Consider the following 20,930-nt stretch of genomic DNA (forward strand, 5'->3'; position numbering starts at 1 on the left):
GGTGCCGAGATCTCCGATCACGACCCTCGCCGGCCCCGACAAACACCGATACCAGCCCGGCCGGGTATGGGCGCCCCGGCGGCAGCGGGTGGTGGAGCCAGTACGACCGCTGCCGGGAACACACTGTGAGCTGCTCCGCTCCACATACCTCCATACTGCATTCCCTGAGCTGCACTCAGTCAGTGTGCATTCCGAGCATGATAAATACACCACACACCGAATCACCGCTAATTTAAGTCAGCCAAACATGATAGGATCCGTTCGAACCCATTCTGGCGGTCGCTGCAGACTGGCAAGTCCATTCCCGTGCGGGCAGCGCTGCCGTTCGATGGCCGGCAGGATTGGACGGTCGGCAGAGTGCCCTGGCGCCGGCCGGTCGGTCTGGTGACGCCGCTGGGAGCCGGTGACCACCCCGACGAGCTGCAGAAGCCGCCGCGCCCGCCGCACGCGCGTCCACCGGCCCGTGGCGGCCCGTCCAGGCCGCGCATCAGATGGCGCACGGCGAGCCGAGATCGGCACTGGGCCGTGGCCCGCTGGCCGACTGACCGTGTCATCTCATTGTCTGCGCGGCAAACGCCAGCTGTAGAGCAGCATTGAGACAGAGCCGCCCGAGAGGCACTGGCAGCTGCCGCGCCGGCCCCGGGCGCGGCGGAATGTCGGCCCATCCAGCGAGCGGGCTGCAGCCCCGCCGGCCTGCTCGGTCATCTCACGGCCGGGAGATCCGCCGGCCCGCTCCGAGCGGCCATCTCACGAGCGCGCTGAGGCCGCCGACACGCCCGATGATCATGCAGTGGTCGGCGGACACCCCAGCTCTCTGAGGCGGTATGCCCTGCTCTCTGCGGCCGGCAGTATGTTGCCTGCTCCGCTCTCTGTCCGGCTGATTGGCCGCGTTCTGACCAATGCAGACACGGCACGGCGCGGCGAGGCCGGTAAACAGCTGCCCGGTGCGCCGGCGGCTCCCAGCTCCCGATCGTGCGCCGGGCCCGCATTGATAGGCCGCAGGGGCGGGCGGCGCGGCACGCTCGGCCCAGGGGGCGCCGCCCCGGCCTAGACCCGGCGCCGGCCGGCCCCGGGCGCCTCCCACGTCCCCGGCACTTCCGGCAGCGCCCCAACACGCCGCCCGAATACCGCAAATAGCGCCCCGGATTAGCCCAGAGGTGTCACCTACGGGAAAGTTGATCCTCGGGGAGGGTATTCAAATTAGCAGCCCACGGTGGCCGGCTCGGCGGTCCTTTGAGCCGAGTTTGAGCGTCATTTGAGAGCCGCCTTTGAGTCCGCGGCCGCTTCCGTCGCGGCGCGGGCCGCTAATCCACTAATGTGCGGCCGACGGAGGCTCCGCGGCCGTGGTGACGGCGGTGTGGTGGTGCGGTGGTGCGCCGGCACCAGGCCGTGTGACCGGCCTGACACGACCCAACAGGCACGCCATCGCCGCCATCATCGGCGCCGTTAGCGCGTCATCGCCGCCGCCGCAGACCACCGGCAGCGGCGCCGGCGGCGGCGCGGGCGCACCGCTCGCGGACCAGGGCGCGCCGTTAAAACCCGCAGCGCGCGCCCGGGCCCACGGCGACCGAGATTCGGGCCAGCCACCCGCCATCTCGGGTCGCTTCTGAGGTGGCCCACAGCGGCGAAAGGCGGACGGGGCCATGACGGGGGCAGAGGGCACCGGGGCGCTATGGAGGGCATCCGAGGACCGCGGGTGTGGAGACCGGCAGCCTCCCACGGCACCAGGAGGTGGCGGAAGGGGGCGGAACGGGCCGGACAGAACGGGACGGGGCGGCGCGCGGGGCGGAGGGCCGAGGACAGGTGATGCGCAGGAAGTGGTCTGCTCCTCGGAGCGCCCTCTTTCCTGCCGAGTCCGGGGCGTCCTCCCGCCCACCTGCCGTTCTGCGATCGGGATACCCGACCCACCGCCGCGCCCCAAACAGCCGAGGGCCGCGGGACGCCGCGCGGCGCGCCGGACAGACCGATGATGCATCGGGTTCGGCCGCACCGGCGGTCTTCGCGTAACGCCCGATCATCCCAGGTCGAACAGAATCGTATACGTACCAAGCCTACCAAGTGGACCCGAATCGAGACGAGCCAAAGCACGCCGTGCTGAACTGAACCGTACCGAGCCGCGCGGTTCGAACGTGCTCGCCAGGTCTGCGGTCTCTGTCACCGATCAGCGAGTCCCCGGGTCACGACCGGTTGTCAATGCAGGTAGGTATGCAGGCGCGGTGCGACCGGCCGGCCCCGCCGCCAGACACGCTCCATGAGAACCTCGTGTCGCGGCCGGGGGCGCGGCGGCGACCCTGAGCGGAGGGACACAGCGGCTGTGTCCCGACTCCCGAGCCAGACGAGCACCACAAATCAGCAGCCACCCGGCGTCCGAGCTGCGAGGACGGGGTGTCGCGGACACCGACGGCCCGGCGATGGTGTCGGCAGGGACCATCTGTCAATCTGTCATCACCGGCGCATCTGCCACCGTCACAGGCGCAATCTGCGACGGCCCGAGAGGAGCGTCAGGTGGCCCGGTCTCACGCTCAACAGTACACAAAGAGAAGGCGGTGCAGACGAGGTCACCGTGCGGAGGGTAGGGGTGCGGCCGACTGGGAACGGATGGGACCGTATAGACAGTGACCTTTGCGCTGTCACAGGGAAACCACCGACTCACGACTCCCACGGAACATAAATAATGCATCGGCATTCGGCAGGGATCACCGGCGGCAGCCGCCACCGAAAGCGAACTCACATTGATCTGGCCGGCAGCGGGGGCGCTCCACCTTCCAAGTCCAAGTCGCCTTCGATTCTGCGCTCACCACTCGTTCTGTCACAAACACCAGACCTGACCTGGGCGCGTTCACTCGCAGGTGCTCGCCACGCCAGCGTCCCTTTCTGTATCACACGCACCCTCACGTCTTTCTGTCACTGTTCGGGTCACTGTGGGCCGTCCTGTCACACACCGACTATATGTTCACGGAGTGGGAGCACCTTTGTCCGTGCACCGCTCGGCCGAGAGAGCGCCGGGACGCGCGCGCCGCCGCCGCCGGTCGCCAGTCGACTGTCCGTCCGAGCCGACAGGTACCCAGTGGAGGCGGTGTCCGGCCGGACCGGCTCCGGCGGCCGGTACACTCTCGGGCAGCGCGCCGCGAGCGGAGGCAGTCCAGAGAGCCGCCGGAGCTCGGACGGAGCCCGGTCAGAGCCTCAGAGGAGCCTCCGCCGCAGCCCGAGGAGCTGACGTCATGGAGTGATTGCACGGGGAGGGTGTTCCATCTCTCAGAAAAGCCCCTCGGTGTGGCTGTCGCAGCCCCAGCTCAGCCCGCCAAGCCGGCCGCGGCGACGCCGGTCTGTCGGAGACCGTACCACCCTTGATAGGAATGTGGGCAGGGAGCGCACCGGCAGAACCTCGCCTGTTCACGGCTTGTTCGCCGCCCGTTTTCCTTAGTGCTGAGCGTCCCACACTCCTCGTCTACCCTCCCCGTGACCGGACGGACACGGCCGCCCCAAAGCGCTAACTGATGTGTTCCTGCCGGCAGCCCGACTCCCCGTCGATGTCAGCACGCTCGACCGACATCGGCGCCGTCGCGGCAAGTCTCCTCCGACCGACCGCTACCGTCGGATCAGACGGCGATAGATGGATCCGACGCCACTCCGGCTTAGCCCGGCCGTCGGCGCGGCGGCGAGCAATTACCAGCCTCTCGACCTGATAAATATTCATGCTACCAACGGAGGCGCTGCCACTGCACCGCCGCCCTCGGCCCGGAGCATGGGTCGGCTGAGAGATGAGCGTATAAACCACGGCCCGGCTCATGTAGTTTAATGGTCTGACCAACGAATGAACTTCACTTAGAGCGCATACGAACATAAACAGCGAATGCCATTAACATAGAACGGTCGTAAGGCCCCAGAATACGAAACAAGGAACAGCTATCGTTTTGTATCAAGCTCACATCGCAGAAAGATAACGTTGGGCGAGCCGTGTACCACTCGACCAAGTCCGAGTCTTGTGAAAAAAAGACACGCTCGATTATGTTCGATTATGATTATGTTCGATTACGCTCGCCGCCAGTCCGGCGCCACGCGTCCGGCCCCGTCCGTGGCTGTCGGCTGCAGGACGGGTCCGGCTGCCGTCCCGTATCGGCCCCGTATCGGCCGATCGACAGCGTGACCGGTCCGTGACGGCCGACACCCGCTCACGGGCGCGGCGACACGGCAAGACCGTGAGCCCCGCTTCGTGAGCGCGCCCGTGTAAAGCCCGGCTCATGGCGGCGCTGTAACACCGCCGGCTCGCGTGGTGTTCCACAGTCTTACACAGATGAATGTAGCCCGGTGAAGGTCAACCGAGACGCTATCCACTGAGAACAGTTAATTTCAGCGAAACTGTCGGAATGTCGAGATCTCTTCAGTCGCATCATGGTGCAAGCCGACCGCAGAGCTTGGGCAACGAGCAAATCGAGCAACTTACCACTGCAGGGCCAGACAGAAGCGGCGAACGATATGCGGACAGATCGTCTGATCTCAGCAATCCTCGCTGGCCGGTAAGGAATGCGGACCAAACCCTGATGCTCTCAGAACCCCGGCCGCAAGTCAGCCTTATCGGCGGAACGGGGGAAGGAGGCCTGGGGCGGCTCCGGCTGGGGCCAGAAAGGGATGGACGGGTCGAGCGACTGCGGCTCCCTGCTCAGCCGCCTCACAACTCAGCGCCGCGGAGCTCACAACTCAGCGCCGCGGAGCTCACAACTCAGCTCTGCGGAGCTCACAACTCAGCCGGGCCGGCCCGGAGGCCGCAGCTCTCGCCTCTCGCCGCGGCTCTCCATGTAGTCCCGCTGTCCGACGGCCCAAGAACATGAATACGAAGGTGCGCGGGCGTGGGCCGCCGTCAGGTCCGCAATCAGCCCCCTACGGCAGACGGCCTCCGCCGGCCCTTCCGCGAACCGAGCCCGGCGGCTGCACGGGCGCGCGCCCGAGCTACGGAGAACAGAGCCCGATGGAGATGCGACACCACCCGGCCCGGCTCGTCAGCTGCCGACGGGTCCAACGAGAGCCTCCCTGTCCGAGTCCAGCAGGAGTGCCGCAAACCCGCGGTACCCAGAACTGTCCAAACCGACCTCCAGCTGGAGAGCTAATCCCGGTAGCCGCCTGCGTTGCAGAAGCACCGCGGCAGGTCCGGCGGCCGCAGCGGACTTTCATTCAGACGCGGAAAAATAGTCCGTCTCGTTAGTGGCTGCTCTGTCCGGGTCCGGCGTGCAGAACGGACGTCATCGCCGGCGCAGACTGCAGAGCGCCGCCACCGGCCGGGCAGCGTGACGGGACGCGCAGCGTGACGGGACGCGCAGCGTGACGGAGCGTCACACGGCGTCACGCTGCAGCATTCCAGCAGCATTACACCCGTGTTACGCCGGCGTTACGGAGACACAAAGCAGGCCGTCCCGGTCCCGGGACTTTGCCGTCCTCTGCCGCGCCGGGACCGCTCCCGCCAAGCCGCGCGGTCACCGGCGGACACTCACAGCCCGGCGGCGTGACGGATGACGCGGCCGAAACGGCGCGCCGAGCGCCGCCGGCCGCTGACACCGACCGGCGACACCTGAACACGGCCCTGGCGGGATCAAAAGCCGGCCGTCACACGGTCCCTGTCCCCGGCGCGATGACAGCGCGTCGGCGACGAGCCTGGCGCGGGCCGCGCGGCGCAGACTAGGGTGTGAGCCGCGGCGGAACAAACCGAACTAAATGGAGGAGCGCAGGCGGAAAATGCGCAGAAAGGAATGAAAGAAGACAAAGAAAGAGGGAGGAAGATAAGCAGGGCGTAGGCAAGGAAAGGAGGGACTGGCACCTATAGGTGAAGAGAAAATACAGACATCAAAGTCACTCGAATATGACAACGAAAGGAGAAAGGAGGCATGGTGACAAAAATACGCCCTGCAGGGGTGACAGGAAGACAAAAAGAGTCGCGTCACAGGAAAGTGAGAGTAGCGCGGTAACAGATTAGCCCTGGACTCATCCCGCACGTTATATCACCACCGCCCCGCCGGGAGGATCGGCGGCGGAGTGTGACCGCTGTTGGGCAACCATGACACGTCTGTCGTCTATCCGCGGCCGCGCCAGAATCAGGTCCTGGCGACGGTGTCACCGGCGGCACTCCCGGCGCGCTGTGACTGAAGTGGCGCACCTGGGCTCCGGTCCCGGTCCGGGCCGCGCGCAGCCGATTTGAAAACTGCCGGCGCGGCTGTCGTTGGCGGAGGAATGTGGTAGGAATGCGGCCGGTCCCAGGACAAATAAAGCCTCCGGAGACGAGCTGGAAGGGTAGCGGTCGGCGGGCTCCACCACCTGGCCACCGCCGGGAGGCTCCGGTCGTCTTCCGGACGGCTCCGCCCGCCCCGGACACCTCCAGCGGCCGCCGGCGGTCCCAGCAGCCCAAGGTCACGATGCCCCATGTATACGGCGGGCCGTGGGCGTCGCCCCGGGCCGGGCCACGACCCCTGCACTCTGCAGCGCACCGCAGAGCCGCACGGCACCCGCCGCCCGCGGCCTCACAGACCCACAGGAATCCGCGCCGCCGGCGCGGCGGCAGCAACGTACCGCGACAGTAGCGTCATCGCCGGCAACAGGCCGACGGGACACGGCGCGGCACGTGAGGCCAGTGTCACCGGACGGGCTGCGGCCACCTAGCTGCGCCTCCGCTCACCCCAGCGCTCTTTGTTTATCGACACCACTCCCCAGAGCCGAGGCATTTCCGTTCGTCTGAGCCATGGCGCCGGAGAGCGAGGGACGGTCGCTGCTCCGGGATTGCTGTAATGCACGGCACGTAGTGTGACCAGCCAGCTAAGCGTTTAGCATCGTTCTTGGCAGCCGCTCCCGGTAGAATTCAATCGGGCTGTTGTCGGCGGCTGTTTGGTCTGATCGGCGGCGCGCGATGATTGCGATGTTATCGTCGGCGTCGCCTTGATCGGCAGGGCGGGCCGGCCTAGCCGCTGCTCCGCTCCACCGTGGCTCCCCAGCCGTCAGCCAGCGGATCGAGCTGCGGCAGCTGCGGGCCCAGCTGCGGGCCCAGCCGCCGAGCTGCGGCTGCGGTCGGCAGCTCTCCGACCGCGGCAGGGGTCAGTCCAAGGTCGGCGCGCCGCCAGACGTCGGGTCGGACGAGTTTTGACCTCATGAAGAGCGGCGCCGGCTGCACCAGTGCACGCGGCCGGCGTCATAAACTGCAGCCGAGCGGGCTCTCCGGCGGCGGCGGGAGGCTCGGCGAGCACCGACCGCGCGCTAAACCCGGCAGCGACCGAAGAAGGCACAGCTACACCAAGGTCGCTACAACAGATTCCGGGAACGCCTCGTACACGCGCCGAAATGTGTTGTGACCACCAATCGCCTTAACGTTTCCGGAGGAACGCTTTCCGAGACCTGCTGTCTTATACTTGAACAATGATCTTGCAAAATGGGGAGATTTACCGGGCTCGCCTCGCCGAGCTGAGTGGAATCCCGCCTCTTTTCTGGTCCCTCGGGTGGAAAGTGTTTGTCGGCTCTGAGAAGCGCCGCTGCGCCATTCCACGGCAGGCGTGTTATACTGGCGGGCTGTCCGTGAGAGGCGGTCCGTGATCTGAGCTGATCCCGTGACGGGCCGGACCACAGCCAGGGACGGGGTGCATGGCGCGCCGCCCGCCGCGGCCGGCCGGCCGGGCCTCCGGAGATCACTCAGAGCGGAGCGGAGCTTTCCGCATCCGCCTCGAAATCCACTCAGCTATGCAAGAATGAAATGGAACAGCATCATCGGGGCTGAGCCCTCGCCAAGGTCCTCTGGGCCGCCTGGCCGGCCGGTCGGCGCGGTTGGCCGAGCGGTGACCAAGTCACGAGCCGGAGCGTGATCCCACGCCGGCGCGCCGCCGGCTGACCGCGAAGGTGGCCTCGACCGGGCGCAGCACCGCCGGTCACACAAAAATCCGGCGACCATTAGCCCGGATAAAATCGCAAAAAGACGCGCTCGGCCGCGGCTTTACAACACGACCGCACCGCTCTGTTGGCACACCGGTCGCGGTCCACGCGACACGAAGACCGCGCAATCGCGTCCCCCAAAGAGGCGCATCGGTGACGAAACGCGGCGCGCGGATTGGCGCCCGCAGCGCGGTGGACAATCGGCGCAAACGGGCCGCGAGCCGCATCTGTCACTGCCGGCGTCGTATTACAATACCTGAGGGTGTTCGGCCCATCGACTAACGGGAGGACACACTAACGGTCACTGATCCATCCCCGCCGGTCTGCCGGAGAGGAGAGGTGGACGCGCCGCGCGCCGTGTCACCCGTCCTCGTCCTCCGGTTTTTCCGCTCAGCCGGCCGGCCGGGCAGGTATATTAGCTATGAAAAGCTCCGGTCCTGGCCGGCCGGCCCCAGTCGCTAGGCAGTGACATGTGCATTGTGCATGGCAGTCAATGTGCCCGGGTAAAGCTGGAAGCAATGCCGCACGTTTTATAGACATTATGTCGTTTCTGTCATGGCCTATCCTGTTGGAGGCAGAGAACTAAAGTCAGATTGAAATATATGGCAGGATTTACATGCTGCAACATAAATCAAAGATGCATCGGAACAGCGCAGCGCAGGCGAGCGATGGTTCGTGTATCGGACCTGTCCTTGATAGCCACGTTTTGCTACAACTTGTTCTTCGAACAAGGCGGAGTGCATTCGGCCGTGATAAAAATCAGTACCACAGCTATAACATGTATCATTAGCAACAATGATAGGGGCGGAACTTTCCGATATGTGAACGACAGCAACAGAGTGGCCGCATCTCGGTGAATGGTCGGCCCCATAAAATATCGCGCCAGCACAAGGATTACGGTGGCGTGGCGGAAAAATCGCCACCGCAAAATTGGGCAAGACGGAAATGTAGCCGCCGACCGAACAAACAAACTGCAGAAGACACCGGTGTTTTGCGAAACGGCACCAGATCGTGCGGCGGCTACAGCCGAGTCCGATAAGGCCGAGCGCAAAATCCAATCGCCGAGCAGCCGTCCGGAATTCGCCACCGAAGTCGTGGTGTCGCGGTAGCCCTGCCCGTCCACTGCAGAAATCCCTGCTTTCACCCCAAACTTTCGTAAGCGTCCGGAGGTCGCCAAGGCCGCGTCAGTTTGACGGCTCTGCGTCACCTCAGACCACACCGCCGGCTTTCCGCTCCTTCGCTTCCGTCAGCCACTCGAACAGACATCGGCGGGGATTGCAACCAAATCCAACCCGTTCTATATTTCAGACACCAAGCCTGTCCCGACCATAAACCGCTGCGGCTCCTGACTTCGGGTGTCGCAAGTCCTCATACCCCCGACTCCAGCACGTTACGTGTCACGGTGCCGATGGGGCCGCGTCTCCCGGAGGGTCGGTGGCCGCCGCCACAAGGAAGGGTGGCCGCGCTCACGGCGCGTTTGTCACCCCGCTCGGCCAGTGGGTCAGCGTCGTAAACAGCGCGCGCGCCGCGCAAACAACTCAGCCGATCGGGCACGGCTCCAATCGCGGCGCGCAGGCGACAAATAGCGGCGCGACCCCCGCAGCGTTAGCACCTCCCCTGCCGCGGCGAAAGTGGCGGTGCGGCGCGCAACGCGAGCGCCGCGGGTCGTCGCTGCTCGGTGGCCTCTGATTGCTGGCCTGTGACCTGGCGTGACCTGGCGCGGCGCGCGGTCACCCTCCCAGCCAGGTCACTGAGATGGCTGTTTGTCGCCGGGCGCGGGACAGCGCGATGTCGCTGTTCGCGCCGATATCCGATCGACCTTGTGCTGCGGCTGACGATCGGCGGTTTTTGCGGTCGATTCGGTAGCTCGCGCCGTTTGTTTGGTTGACACTTCCGACGAACGCGACATCGCAAGGCCGCTCACCTCAGCGGTCCCTTCCCTGTCGACTCTGACCCGAGTGACACCACCCGTCCCCCGGGACACCGAACGAACCGGCGTGACATATCTCAACATGACGCTAAGACGGTGTCCTCTTGGCATTTACGAAATACTTTCCGCACAACTTGTTGGCTTAGTCGACCATGTTCCCTGTGATTGGCGTGTGATATCATGCATCCCGGCTTTATCAGAGCGTGTCCGATGCAATCCTCTGGCTAATGCGCGTCTCGGATGACCGCCGGCTTTGATGGCGCTGTCAGCACGAGCTAATCCGACCGGAAAACGTCTCATAGCACCATACCAGCGGGACGGAGCGCACATTTTTGCCCCGCTCGTATTATCACTGCTCCGTAGATGGCGGATATTTGGCCAGACATTGGCTGGCACTAAGGCCATAAAGCTGCTTAATTGAAACACCTAAAATTTAGCCGAGCATGCCAAATCCCTGATCACGTGTTTAGCGAGCATTCAGATAACGCGAGCCAGTGACGTTCTAGGACTGTCGACGCCATTTTCCCGTGCAGTAACTTACGTCAGGATAAGCTGAAGGCTATGACTGTGAAACGAGAGCATGCAGCATTAGAGCAGACGCAGTTCAAGTGCAGGTAAATAATCCGAGGGGAATTTCCGCCGGTCGAGTGTCCGCCGTGACTGCACCAAAACGGACGGCTGGAGCCGTGTAGCAACGTTCACATTCCTCCGACCATGATGTCCTTGTGGATACACAAAGGCATGCTTTACCCTGTTATTTGCCCCTCATCGAGGCTTAACAACAAAGGAGCTTTCAGGCTGAATTAATTTGGCTGTTTTCGGCGGGGCCCTCGGACGGATAAGGCGATCGGCTGCGGGGGAGGGGCGGCGGCCGACCCGAGTTGCACGTCACCGGCCGATACCCGGCCGATAGCCGGCAAAAGCGACGTTTTTGTGGCCGGCGGACAGCGCCGCGATAGCTGACAACCGGCTGTCCTGCCGCCGGCATCCCTTCGTGCATTAATTGAGACGAAGCGCAGCTCCTCGAAGCCGGTAATTTGGGCGCCATGCGGCCGGGAATGCCTGGCATTAGCCCATCAAGTACCGCGCGACCCTGGCGCGCAGCCAGCCGGGAAACCAAACTCGGAGTTATCACCCGTTGCCGCTGTTGCCTCCCGTTACCGGTACCACCAATTAACGCCTCCGTAGGTAATTGAGAGTCGCCGTGCGTCCGCCGATTTGCCACCCGGGCGCGGACGGACCGCCCGACCCGCTGACCGGTCCCACACCTCCGCGGCCCGCCGCCGGCCCTGTGGGTAAGGTGCGCACTGCGCAGCCCGCGGGCCTCGTTATGATTTCAATAATTTCCCGATAACTCGCGGCCACCGATGAGCGGGGCGGACGGCTATAATACACTGGAGTGAGGCAGGCGCTGGGTCTAGGGTCCGTGGTCCGTGGGGTGCAGCCGCGTGGTTCATCGAGCGTCGGACGCCACCGCACACCCTAACGAGGCTTCCGTGAGCGCCTCTCAACTAACGATGCTGAGGTGAACTCCGGGCGGCTGACGGCCGAGTCCGCTGGAGCGGCGGTGTTGTGGGCGGTGGCGGCGGGTGCCCGGCAGTTCACGCGCAGGCCCCGCCATCAGCCGATTCCCACGGCGCCCGGTACAAACAGCCCGGACGGCCGCCGCCCGCATCAGTCGATTAATGGGAGCTCACGACGTCCGCGGCGGGCGGCCGGGTCGCTCCCGATTCCGCCGGACCGTCCGTCACGTGGCGTACTTTTTACGGGGAATGCGGCCGAGCGCGGCGGTGCGCCGGCCTCCCACCGTGTGCGCCAGAATGCGCCGACGGAATCTCGAGACCGCCCCGGTCACCGCCGGAAGTTGTCTCCGCCGCCGCCGTCGGTCGGGCGGTCCGCGTCGCACGGGGCCGGGACACGAGGCGCCGGGACGATGACGGGCACCGGCCGCCGTCAGCTCCAAACCAATCTCCGCGCCGAGATGACACCTCGCGGCCGGTAATCACGTCCAGCGCGTGTCACCGAGACAGACCGTCCACCGCGGCGCTGTCACCGACACAAGCCGCCCTTATACCCGCGCCGCCACCGTCCGACACCGCCCGGCGCTCCGGCGGAGAGACGGGTGACGGGCCGCCGGCGCCGCCCCCGGCGCGTCATCGGCTGATGACGACCCGCCACCGGCTGATGACGGCGGCCATTACGGCAGCGGGCCGTCGCCGCCGGCCGGGCGCCGACCCGAGCACCCACCCACCGCCGCTCCTCCGCCGGCGGAGCAGAGGACGACCACCGACGGCCGGCCCGGCAGTAATTACGCCGGCCCGGTTAGACCCTGAGCTGCTGCGAGCGAGCGGCCAGCTCTGGCCGGCGGCGACAGCTCCGGGCTGCGCACAAAAGACCGACGATGCGCGTCTGTCCGTATTGTTCTCGGAGTAATCTCCGCGGCAGGAGGACGGTCTGCAACAGACCAGTCTGTGTCGGCGGGCCCGGGGCGGCGGCCGTCGCGCCGAGCGGCTGCCGTAACGAGCCGCACACACGCACGGCCGCCGCGGGCCACGGCGCCGGTCAGCGGCGGCACGCGCAGAAGGTCGGCCCGGCCGCCCTCCGCGCGCCGGCGAGAGTTGTTTGGCCCAGGAGTGAGCACCATGCAGTAGCGGAGCGCTCATTTCGGTCCGACGCAGCCACCGACGCACAGCCGGTCGGCACGCGAGCGACACGCGCTCCCTGCTCTGGAGTCGACAGTCACGAACAAAGGTAAAAGTACCACACCGCAGAGTGATTAGCATTAACATGCTGATAATCACTGCATTGTACCGTTGGGTGGCAATCGTGTTGATCGTCAACGGGCTGTCATCGCGGCTCGCTAGGAACGTGGGTTGGTATCAGCCGCGTCGTGGTTGGTATCGGGCGCGCGCTCGCTGGATTCCAAGGGTGACGACCGCGTGACAGTGACACCTGGTAACGACGTGATGGCAATTAGGGGAAGGAGCTCGGCAGGCCGCGGTCAGGGTGGACCGTGGAGACAGACTGAGGACCGGGTGGGCTGTTGTTCCGACAGTCTACGGCCTGAGCATCAGAACCGCGCTGACGGTCACCGCTGACGCCTCCCGTCAGCAGTGACTGATGGTCGCCAGGCGTGGCGTCATCACCGTCACCGTACGTCATCAGATAGCGGTCCGAGCGGAGACACTTTCGCCGCCGCAGCTGACACCTTTCCCCGTGCGTGTTGTGGGCGGACGGCCGAGCGTCACGACACGCCGCACTGCGCCGCAAATGGCGCCCACTGTGCGGCGGTGCGCAATGCGCAGCGATCTGGCGGTCGCCGGCGACCCTGCTCCACCCTGGAATGTGACACTGGCCCCGGACCCGCCCCCCGTTCACACGAGCAGCCACGCTCATCCGGTTCGGTTTGAAACAGCTCCACGGTGCAGAGCGGCGCGCGCTCCGCCATAGTCGCACGCTCGCTCGGTAGGCCGGTTGGTGCCGGTCGGCCGGTCGGTGAGCTAAGTGGCTCGGTTGGATCGGTTGACGGTTGGACTGTGGGTTGTCTCGGTTCTGTCAGCGGCGGCAAACGGTCGTCTAACGGCCGATCTCCGGCGACATTAACGCCGCCGCCGCCGGCGACGATTACCGCCGCGCGGCGCCGACCGTTTTAGCATACCGCTTAAAACGCCAGATGGGCGTCACCCCGCCGCCGAGACCGTGAAAGGAGTCAGAGACGGCCACAGCAGAAAGAGAGGCTGCGGAAGGGTTCGGGCGTTCCACTGTGCCCACGAATTCTGCCGGGTTTTACGTAAGCCCCCGCAGTCTGCACCGGCCGCTCAGGTATGCCGGAAATCTCGGCGATCATCTATTGCATGACGAATGGCGTACAGCTAATAACTCGGCGGCGACCGGTGAAACCTACTTAGTGGAGCGCCCACTTGCCGAGATTGATTAAAGCGATCACGGTGGTATGGGCTTGCCTGCCGCTCTCTGTGTGCCAGCCGGTAACCGGCCGGAGGAAATGAGCAGGCATCCTTTACCGGCCGCCGGCAGCCGATGCAAAAGTGGCGCACGCCATTTTGTGGTGCGGGTCAGCGCGGGGTCAGCCTTCTCTGCCGTCACGGCGCTGCATTAGCACAGATTCGCCGTGACCAAATCGCCGCTAATCGCGCAGGAACCGTGTCACGGCGCCGACTCCGCAGTCGCCGGGCCGTGGGCACTGTACCGATGGCGCCAGTGCCTGTCCGAGAGGAAGGGACGATCGCGGGGATACCCAGCTGCCCCGCCGGCGCCCGCACCCATCCGGCGGTGGCCGGAACACCGGCCGGGCCGCAAATTTACAAACTGTATATGTTGCAGGCACTTTAGAAAATCAGTCATTTTGTAAAATGCCTAGGCATTTTGCAAAATGCCTGATTTTCCAGGCTTTTTGCAAAAAGCCTAGACATTTTACAAAATGACTGACTCTCCAGTCATTTTGCAAAATGCCTAGGCATTTTACAAAATACCTAGCCATTTTACAAAATGACTGAGCAGCGTGTTGTAGATACGAGTACATAATTATATATGTATTGGTAGCGTGGAGGTGGACCGAGCAGTCCAGCATTATGACCAGAGGAGTCCAGCAGTGGGAAGTCCATACCTACCTCTATTTTGAGAAGTGCAGGCCCGCGACATTTCCAACCCCCACGTCAGCGACGCTGCTGGATTTAAAATGATCGATCTGGAGCGTCAACAAACGACTGGCCCTATGCCGGCCTGTATCTGTAAAACTATTAGAGGTCGCGAGGACTCGATCCCACACACTTAGGCGTTAGTGTCTTCTGAAACCAACGCTCTCGTCCTACGCCAAGCGACCTGATGATTCTCCCGATGTGGAGCTTGTAACTGGGATCATGCAAGTAGGTACTCAAAGCTGTCAAACAAAGACACAATCAAACAAAGACTACACTCATTCGTTTACATGTAATTGTACATCAACCGGGCCTGCCTATTGACTAGGGCCGGTCTCTGGCTGGTTTTGTTAGGTTTAGTTTCAGGCAGAACATGAACGGCGTTGATGTACTTGGGAGTTTTTACAGCGTTAACTAAACAATGCTTTATGCTACAGCCGAGTCTGCAACTCAACCTGGTCGTTACTACTCAGCATTGTCGTCATCACAGAGCTTCAAATCGATCAGCTACAGGCTGAACACGTACCTAGGGTATAGGGTATAGGAAGACGTCCAAAAACTGTTGGCCATAGTATCTGTAGTGGGATCTACGTTCCATGCTGGTCAGGCATTTTGCAAAATGCCTAGTCATTTTGTAAAATGGCTAGCCATTTTGAAAAAAGCCTGGTTGCGTTCAGTCATTTTTCAAACAGCCGTCTTTTTGTAAAATGCCTAGGCATTTTACAAAATGACTGATTTTCTAAAGTGCCTGCAACATATACACGTCTTCGGAGACCGAGCCGTGACGTCATGCCAAATGGGCGGAGTGAAAGGCTGTAGCGGCGCTTGGCAGGTGACGTCAAGTGCAGGGGCGGAGCGGAAGACTCGCGGATCGTGGAGCTTACCTACTCGATGAGAAATTGTAATGTTGTGTTGAATATTTACAACTAGCTAAAACCCCTGATCTTGTTTGGGAAAATAGTTCATCCGAAAGACCAAGTTATACTTACGAAATACGATAGCATAATTGTTAAACACAGTTGCCTGCAAAGTTTGAATGTCAATCAGACCGATTGTCCATTAAGCGCCTGTGGCCAAGCGGCTATGATCTTCGCATATCACCTAGAGTAGCCGAGTTCGATTCTCGGGGCGGCGAGTTTTTCTCATGAGCTCCGACGTCTATTTGAACGGTTTTACGTAAGCCTATAAGTAATATAAAGCAAACCCCTCTTATTGACGAACGCGGTTGGCGGCTCACACGCATGTTGCAGGTCAGAGTGGGTGGTATGAAACGACGCGTCTCGACCGTCTCCTTGTTGTTTGCTAGGGGTGCACGCTGTCAGTGCACGGGTTTTGTGCATTTCGCCGAAAATCATTCTGGATTCTAATGAAATCGGACGTCTAAATAGGCCGACTCGGCGGCGCTCTGAACGGCAGACGGCTTAACCCTATTAGTGGCAGAGGGGGGGGGGGGTTGTTTTTATCCACCCCTCAGGTTTTTCGGGAATATCTCCGAAACCGCTGAAGCTACGATGCTGAAATTTTCTGACTTTTCCTAAAACTAAATTGGGCACATTCCCTGAAAATTTCAAGTTCATAACTTTACCAGGGGCGGCTCCAGAGCACTGGAAATTGGGGGGTCCTATTCGTAAAGCGAGTCATTTGGGCGAAGATCACGATGCTGCACCAGTTTTACGAACAGTGAATGAAAGGTATCATGTGATAACATATACAAAGTTATTGTGCATCCTCTTTTGACACTTTTTGCTATAATAGGCGGATCCAGGCGTCCAAAAAGGGGGGTTATTTTTTACCTCCCAACATAGGTGCCCTGACACCGCCTATGCATGACCAATACAATTTTAGTCGTTCTCTCATAAGAAAATTGTAACATAACAAGACCATTGCCCCCTTTTTTAGAAACAGTACCAACAAAAACCTTCTTTACTATACTTTTTGTGTACCCCCAATCTCAATGATCTGTATCCGCCTATGATTTTTGAAAATGCATATTTTTAGGATCCATGTGAATTCCTGGTTCATTCTCTATCGATCGGCAAAAGTTGCGTTAAGATTGGTTCAGAAACCTGGCCGTGATAAACAGTCTAAAATGTATCTGCAATTTGCCCGTTTTTACCCCCCTCTACCCCCCCTATTGACATTTTTTAATTTTATTTTTTTTTAGAAATGTAGATCTCGTTGAGCCAAATCGAATGCCGTTTGAATTTTGAAAATCGGCCGGTTAGATCTCGAGATATCAAGGGGGGGTCGTAAACAGCCCCCCCCCCCCTGCCACTAATATGGGGTAGCCAGGAGCCTGCCACTAATAGGGTTAAAAGATCAACTTGAAACTTATACGCCCGTCTAGCAGCATCGATTTTGGCGAGGCACTTTTCGGATCTTCGGCATTTTGGAGCATAGTTAGAGATCTTCGGCATTTTGGAGCATAGTTAGAGATCCGAAAAGTGCCTCGCCAAAGTCGATGCCGCTAGACGGGCGTATAAGTTTCAAGTTGATCTTTTAAGCCGTCTGCCGTTCAGAGCGCCGCCGAGTCAGCCTATTTAGACGTCCGATTTCATTAGAATCCAGAATGATTTTCGGCGAAATGCACAAAACCCGTGCACTGACAGCGTGCACACCTAGCAAACAACACGGAGACGGTCGAGACGCGTCGTTTCATACCACCCACTCTGACCTGCAACATGCGTGTGAGCCGCCAACCGCGTTCGTCAATAAGAGGGGTTTGCTTTATATTACTTATAGGCTTACGTAAAACCGTTCAATTAGACGTCGGAGCTCATGAGAAAAACTCGCCGCCCCGAGAAACGAACTCGGCTCCTCCAGGTGATATACGAGGATCATAGCCACATTGCCACAAGCGATCGGTGGACGATCGGTCTGATTGACATTCAAAATTTGCAGGCAACTGTGTTTACCAATTATGCTATCGTAAGTATCCTCATCCATGATACTCGTCGCATCACATCAATCAAACAATCAAAATCAATCACGCTGCAACCATCTATACCAATACGGCCTTGGCAACGATTGTTTACAAACAAAATCGCGCGCTCGCCGCACTGCGCCGCCCGCCGCGCTGTGAAAACAGCTGGCTAACCAACTTCGCTCCGCCCCTTCTCTGACGTCATGGCCGACGTCACGCCAGCGGCTGGTGCAATATGATTGGCGCTCCGAAGGCGTGTATACAGTTTGTAAATGCGCGGCCGGGCCCAGTCGACACACGGCGGCGACCAAACAGGAGCGGCGTCATAAATACCGGCCGGCGGCCGACACGGCTGACCGGTCACGGTCCGAGCAGCGCGGACAGACAGACTGACCGGCGGCCCGGAGACGGGGCGGACCACAGCTCGGCGCCACAGACCGCCGGCGGCGTCCCCAGCACAGGGACCGGCCGGCCGCCGGAGACTGCAGCAGCGCATGACAAGCTAACACCACTCGCTCGCGCCGACCAGCAGACACACAGACAGACACACAGACAGAGGAGGGCGGCGTGTGCGCAGTGTGTGCACTGTGCACGGGCACCCCGCTCGGTGCACACACTCTAGGGGCGGAGCGGCGCGGCGGCGAGCGGCCGAGGGCGGCTATCAGTTCTGAAGGACATCAGATGACGCCGGCCGGTGACGGACCGAGATGACCCTCCATCTGCCCGCCCCCCGGCGGAATTCCTGATCATCTACAGCGGACGGCAGCGGGCGGCGCGGACACAGGATGCGGGCGGCGCGAGCGTCAAACTGATCAGCCGGGTAAGAACACTTTAAATAGAGTGGCTCCGTGACATCAGCCGGTCGGTATTTGGCGGATTTTATCGACATTGCCATCGGTTTTGGCCGAAAGCCGTCGGTCGTGCCCGGCTGGTGTCCGTTGGAGACGTGACCGGGCCAGATCGGTACCGCTGATCACCGACCCACCAGCCTTATCGCCCCGACTAAGCCTGATCAAACCAAGGACGAATCGAGCATCTTAAGGAAATAGGAAAAGTAAGTCCTCGTACTGCATATGAGATACAAAAGCGGAACATTTTAAATTCCCTGCTCGGCATCACGCTCGCCAGACAAAGAGCTCTCGAAATGCATCCTGACACAACCAGTTTTAACATTAGCACACAATCCAGTCGCGGTAAAAAGAATCGCTGCTGAGAGCGTGACCGGTCCCCGGGCGAGCCATTCCTGGGCCCGATCACCGCAAAACTGCTGATCAAAAATAGCCCAGGTATTTGGGGGCTGGAGTGCACGTGACGCGGTGTTCGCAGGTGCCCCGCCCGTCCAGAGGTGCACCATCAGCTCGCCGGACGCCGGCTGAATGCTGATGCCGCCCGCTCGCGTGAGAGCGCCGTCAGCACCAGCGGCGCGCGGCGCGTCCGTCATCCGCGCGCCACGGCCGGCGATCCGCCGCGGCCCAGGGGGCGATTAGGCGCCTCTCATGGCGACGGCGGCGGCTGCAGAACGCTAACGGTGCGGCAGCTTCTCACGGCGGCCAGCTCCTAGACCAGCTCAGCCGCCTCCGTTCCCAGCTGCTCCCCAGATCCTGCCGTATCGGCTCAGCGCAGCGCGGCCCGCAGCGGCCGAGCTCAGCCCGTCTCAGATGCCAGCGCGCAGCGGCCAGCGTCACACATTCCAGCGCTCAGACGTCTCAAGTTTGCGGTCTGCACTACAATCCTTTCGGCTCTGGGACTCGCGGACCCAGAGATTCTAAGATTCTGAGACCTCTGGATTTTAAGAATAGTAAATCAGAGGCATGTATCAGCCCGGTACATCAGCTTGAGCTCTGGAGCCCAGGGAGCGCCTCCCAGCCCACAGGAATACACGCTGCCGCAGAGGGAAACAGGTCACACCGCAATAGGACAGGTTGCTATCGGAGGAACCGATCAATAGACTTTCAGTTTCCCTTCACCGGTCCAACTCGCGCATTGCTCCCTATGAGAAGATGAATCGGTACCCGACCCATCCGAATCCCAGGACCACGTTTCCCAGTCGTTTTGTGCCCGCCCGACTGCCGTGCCGCGGCAGACCGTTTCGTTCAGTTCCGGCCCGGTACGGTACACGCGGCTCTCAGTGCGCGGCCGGCGGAGATCTGCGGATCACCGACCGGCTGATCGGATCAGATCGTGGCCAGGGATCTCGACACAGCGCCGACCACATCGGAAAGTGGTCCTGCCGCCGGAGACGGGAAACACTCCGGCGTCCGGTGCCGTTACGCTAGCCGTGAAATTAGCCACGGTTGTCGACTTTTCCTTGGTGGCTGGTAATCGGCTCCGAGTGCACAGATCTGGGCAGACTGAGAGAGCGTGCACGGCTCGGACAGACTCGTTACTGCCGGGGCGCGGCGGCTGGCGCACAGGTGGTCCGCGCGTGGCCTGCAGCGCTCTCTCCTTGAAACGTACAGATGTGGCGCGGAATGCAGCCTTGGAGTGTCAAACACGGCGATTTAACGGTTCCGGGTGAGTCCGATTCAAACAGAAGCGGTCGTATATCGTGGTTCGGCGGCGGGCGGCTCCTGCTACCATAAAGCGGAGGCTGTGTCACTGCGGCGCTCCGCCGGCCTTCAGAGGGCGGCTGGCTGGTCGGCCGACGAACGGACCGGACGGGAGGCAGAGGCTGGTCCCGGTCCGGCCTCTGAGATCGAACACACCGGTCATGACGTGCAGCTCGCCGACCGGCCGGCGGGCAGACGGTCAACAGCCTCTGCACCGGCGGCGGGCCGAGCAGGCGGACCGGCCAGTTAGTCAGCCAGACGCCCGACCAGCCAGCCAGCCCGAGCGGCCGCCAGAGCCGATCGCAATCGCGGCCTCGCGCCACTTCCAATTAGACATCTGCATCCGGCTCCGACCGCAGGCCGGCCCGGCAGACCCGCGGACGCCGCCGATACATCGCCGGCGACCTTTGGCGGCCGGCCAGACTCCCACTGGATATCGATGGGCGCGATGACCTGTCGTGCCCGGCCACTCCGAGCCGAGGCGCCGGCCGCGGACACCCCCGGCGGGACATGGCCGCCCGCTGCGCCCACAGCGTCCACCGCCGCGCGCCAGACGTCTAAATCCTGGCCGGCGCTGCGCGGGGAGGCGATTAATTTCGCCAGGAGTAACGGTGTGCCAGCCACGCCGCGCTGCACTGCATGCTCTGCAACACCTGACGCCCGGTAACAGCCGCGCCGGCGCGGCGGCGGGCGGGCGCCGGGCGGAGGTGGCAGTCTGTCCGGACGCTGCCCGCCCGCCCGCGCCGCTGACCTGCCGCAGAAGGCAGCGCGCCGCGGCTTCGGGGCGGAGCGGCGACACGAGCTGCATCTGAGAATGGGTTGGCCCGGCGGCGTCCCGCTCCTCTCATGGCTGTGGGCCACGCCGCACGATCATTCATAACCCACTGTTAGAGCGGCCGGTGGAGCTGATCGAACGCTAACCACGTCCACGGCGGGCTGACCCGGCCCAGAGAGGGGCAGACCGACGTCTGCCG

General features: G+C 62.2%; 1 protein-coding gene across 5 annotated transcripts in view; it reads right to left on the reverse strand.

The window, feature by feature from the left end:
• Positions 1-20,930, reverse strand: part of LOC122365469 (serine/arginine repetitive matrix protein 2-like) — a 126,757-nt gene that overhangs the window by 39,815 nt on the left and 66,012 nt on the right. For 2 of the 5 annotated variants that reach the window (XM_043336710.1, XM_043336709.1), the window contains exon 1: positions 2,732-3,015. The exons of the other annotated variants lie outside the window; for them this stretch is intronic. The gene's annotated coding sequence lies outside the window, so the exon portion shown is untranslated. Of the gene's footprint in view, positions 1-2,731; positions 3,016-20,930 lie in introns of those variants that run through there. 5 annotated transcript variants of the gene reach the window in all.

The sequence above is a fragment of the Amphibalanus amphitrite genome, unplaced genomic scaffold (genome assembly GCF_019059575.1).
Source record: "Amphibalanus amphitrite isolate SeventyFive unplaced genomic scaffold, NRLGWU_Aamphi_draft 000741F_arrow, whole genome shotgun sequence".
NCBI classification, from domain to species: Eukaryota; Metazoa; Arthropoda; class Thecostraca; order Balanomorpha; family Balanidae; genus Amphibalanus; species Amphibalanus amphitrite.